At 33.9% G+C, this 3,747-nt stretch overlaps 1 non-coding gene across 1 annotated transcript; it reads left to right on the top strand.

Annotated features, from left to right (window-relative positions):
- Positions 1–646: 646 nt before the first annotated feature.
- On the top strand, positions 647–753 carry LOC122102597. The gene has a single exon (XR_006146524.1). It is a non-coding gene; the product is annotated as a U6 spliceosomal RNA (small nuclear RNA).
- The last annotated feature ends 2,994 nt before the right edge of the window (positions 754–3,747 follow it).

Here is a 3,747-nt window from a genome sequence, read left to right as displayed (position 1 = left end):
TACTATTTTTTCATAGTTTCAGAGTTTTATAGGCTATGAGTAGTCTTTAAAGTTTCCCATTAAGATTATTATTTATGGCTCATATCATCTGTATATGGCTTATATCATCATTTGTTCCTCGCTAACCTATAAAGTAAGGAAGCCCTAAAGTTTTAACAGAAACTGTGAAATTAACAAAGTCTTAACTCTTCACTCTGCTTCTTTACACAAAGACTTTGCAAATTCTCATTAGTAAAATTTCTATAAACTCTGAAATGTACACACTTAGTAGTATATGCTGCTACAATAAATCTTAAATACTTTATGGAAAAGTTTTATGACCTGTCATACAGTCTTAATTTTGGCATATATATAAGCAAATTCCGAAAACATTAAAACTTTTAACAAACCTTAACACTTGCTTCAATGTTCATTATGAGAGGTGCCTTGTATAGAATAATTGAATTCCTCCTCTTACACATCCCTTGAACAACAAATATCTGGAATTATGTTGTTTGTGACATGTCAATCTTGATTTATTCATAAATGTGTGCTTATATAAGAAATACATGGTTCTAAAATTTCACAACAATTCTTTAGAACTTACTTTCTGTTGAATTGTTTAGTTTAAGAAAATCAATTACACTTTATATATAAAAAATGTTCTGTGCTCAATTCGCCAACACATACACTAAAATTGAAATGATACAGAGAAGATTACCATGGCCCCTGTGCAAGGATGACAAGCAAACTCATGAGGTGTTCCATATTTTTACAACAGACGCTGAAGTGGATGTGGCCAGAAGGGAACCCTACTGCATTCGAACCCTACTGCATTCTTGGATGGGAGTGTAAACTTGTTCAGCCACTTTGGACAGCAGTATGAAGGTTCCTCACAAGATTCCACATAGCGCTCCCCTATGACCCAACAATACTTCTTCTGGGCATTTACCCAAATGATCACAAACAAGACCATACTAAAACTACCAGCACTACTATACTTATTGCAGCATTATTTACCATAGCTAAAATATGGAACCAACATCGATACCTCTCAGTACATGAATGGATCAAGAAAATGTTATAGATAGATAAATAGATAGATAGATTGATTGATTTCCATTGTGTGTGTGTGTGTGTGTGTGTGTGTGTGTGTGTGTGTGTGTGTGAATAGGAATTCTATACCTCCATCTGAAAGAATGTCATTGCCCAATTTGTTAGGAAATGGAAAGGCTTGGAAAAATTATATTAGTGAAGTAAGCCAAGTCCAAAGAAACATAAGTCCCATGGTTTCCCTTATTTGCAATAAATAATATATGTCTGGGATAAGCAGAAAAGGTCAAAAGCTATGTGCATATGACCAGATAAGATGATGTTAAATGAAATGACCCCCAAAGTAAGTACACAAGTGGGGTTTTTTCTTGCATGATGTTATTTCAAACGTATTTATAATGTACGATGTGTTTTATTGTTTCTTTATATGTTCCTCGCCCACAGTATAACCTCTGTTTTCACTGTATTTGATTTTGGTGCACCTGAATCCTGTATATACACTTAGCTAATTGGGGAGGGGAAAGAAGAAACAAAATGGTTAACTAGGAATACTGGTCGACCCATTGTGACAATGAGATGCACAAGACACTATGTTGAAAGTTGAACTTTACAATTTAGGTGGGGTTGGGGGGGATGAAGGGGAGTGTACTTGTAGAGGTGCGAGGGAAGGGATGGTGGGGGAAAAAAACACAAAGGAGGTAGTAACAATGCCTGAGAGGAAATGGACTCATTAACTTGCTCATGTAACTGAAACCCCTCTGTACGGTATTTTAACAATAAAATACATATAAAAATGTTCTGAGATGGAAGAGTTTATTTCCCCTATTATACCCATATAATATCATTAACTAAGAAATTAATGCAAAACACTGACGTGAATAAGTGTGTGAGTGTGTGTGTATGTGTGTGTGCCTGAATGTTGGCGTGCTCAGAGTTTGAACTTAGGGCTTTAAGGTCTTGCTAGGCCTTTCCCCTCTAGTTTGGTGAGCTAGTATATTAGCTACATCTCAGTTCATGCTCTTTTCTAGTTCATTAAAATTTTTGAAAAATAATCTCATGATTTTTTGCTCTGATTGGTTTCCAAATGTTATCCACAGACCTCAGCCTTCTGAGTACATATCCTGAGTAGTCAGGATTACAAGGGTGACCAACCAGCACAAAGCTTTCAGAAACATATTAAATGTAGAAGAAAATTTACATCATGAGTGCCTGTTTTATCATCTACATTTAAAGCATTTTGGAGTGATTATATGTGAATTTATTTCGTTTTTGGATTCTTAAAAGACAGTAAGTGATGATATTTAAAAATTTTAGTACTTTTTAAAAAGGAAACTTGAAATGTGGAATAGAAGAAATTTGGCTCTCTTTGGACCTCAATTTATAAGCTCATCTCTGTGCATGATAACCCAATGTCACCAACACAGTCTGTGTTGAAGACAAAATGTGGCAGAAAACAAACACCCTTGGCAACAATTGCTATGGTATTATTTCTTGGACAATATGTATATTGAATTGAGTGTGTAAGAGAATGGAGAGATTTTACCTACCTTTTTTGTATTGCTGAAAGACTTGTGGAAACTTTGACTGATTTCCTTCCTCATTGTGTGTCTTTGGACCATGCACTTAGTGCCTTTAATTACAATTTTTCCCAACATTATAATGGTAATAACATTAGCATTACAGCAAATATCATCTTAAGAATTAAGAGGCATGACACTGGTGAAATACTTAAGTTTCTATGAATAAGCTTTGAGTTTAGTCAGCAATTTTTTAATACTAAATATAATTCCATATGTATTACAGAAACCATTACATGTAGAGAGAACCCAGAACTAATGTTATCAATTGACTGTGATCTGCTTTCAAGGAAGCCAGGTGGATAACTTCTCATGCTGTAATTCAAACTGGTTATCTTGTCTTGATAGTGTAAAAATATCAGGGACAGAATAATGAAGAAATGTTGTGCACTGAGCTGAAGCCCATATGAAAATGTGCAAAACTGATAAAATGTAAACTTATCTGAGCAGTATATTGTGTTTTACATCATTTAAGTTAAATTGCAAAGATAGAGAGACCTAGAAGAATGAATTCTCCTTTTGATACCCTATCATAGGGACTTAGAAGGATGAACTTATCTCATTCTTGGAGAAGCATCATCGGATGAGAGGAACAGTGTTTTTTGTGTTTACTTCCTTCCATTTATTCTTCAGTTTGAAATCTGAACTACTTGAAACTGAAGGAAACCAAGGGAAATCAGACATGCAGGCTTTGGAAAGAGCAATAAACATAAAATAAAATAAATATAGCCTTGTAAAAGGTCAAACTAAATTGAGTTTTATAGTCTCAAGTGTAAACAGAAAATTATCTAAGCAATATCATGTATTGAAATTTTTAAAATGTTAGGAGATGCTTAATTTTTTCTTTTACTACTATCTTGAATTAATTATTGATTTTGTATAGAGAGCTTAAAGATGAGATTAACAAGTAACATGAATAAAAATGGACAAAAGTTCTGAATAGGCCTGTTTTCCAAAAAGCCCTGAAAATCACAGTGGGTATACAAAGTTTTATTTAATGTCATTTCGATGCTGGCTTAGTGAACAGAAGTCATTAGAGAAATGCAATTCAAAATTACTATGATACTACTTCATAACTATTATAACTCTTATCAAAAAAACTCAAAAGAACCAGGTGTGGTGGTAAAGGTTTGTAATT

The sequence above is a fragment of the Dipodomys spectabilis genome, unplaced genomic scaffold (genome assembly GCF_019054845.1).
Source record: "Dipodomys spectabilis isolate Male_0828 unplaced genomic scaffold, ASM1905484v1 ptg000806l, whole genome shotgun sequence".
NCBI classification, from domain to species: Eukaryota; Metazoa; Chordata; class Mammalia; order Rodentia; family Heteromyidae; genus Dipodomys; species Dipodomys spectabilis.
This window is presented reverse-complemented; position numbering and strand designations above follow the sequence as displayed.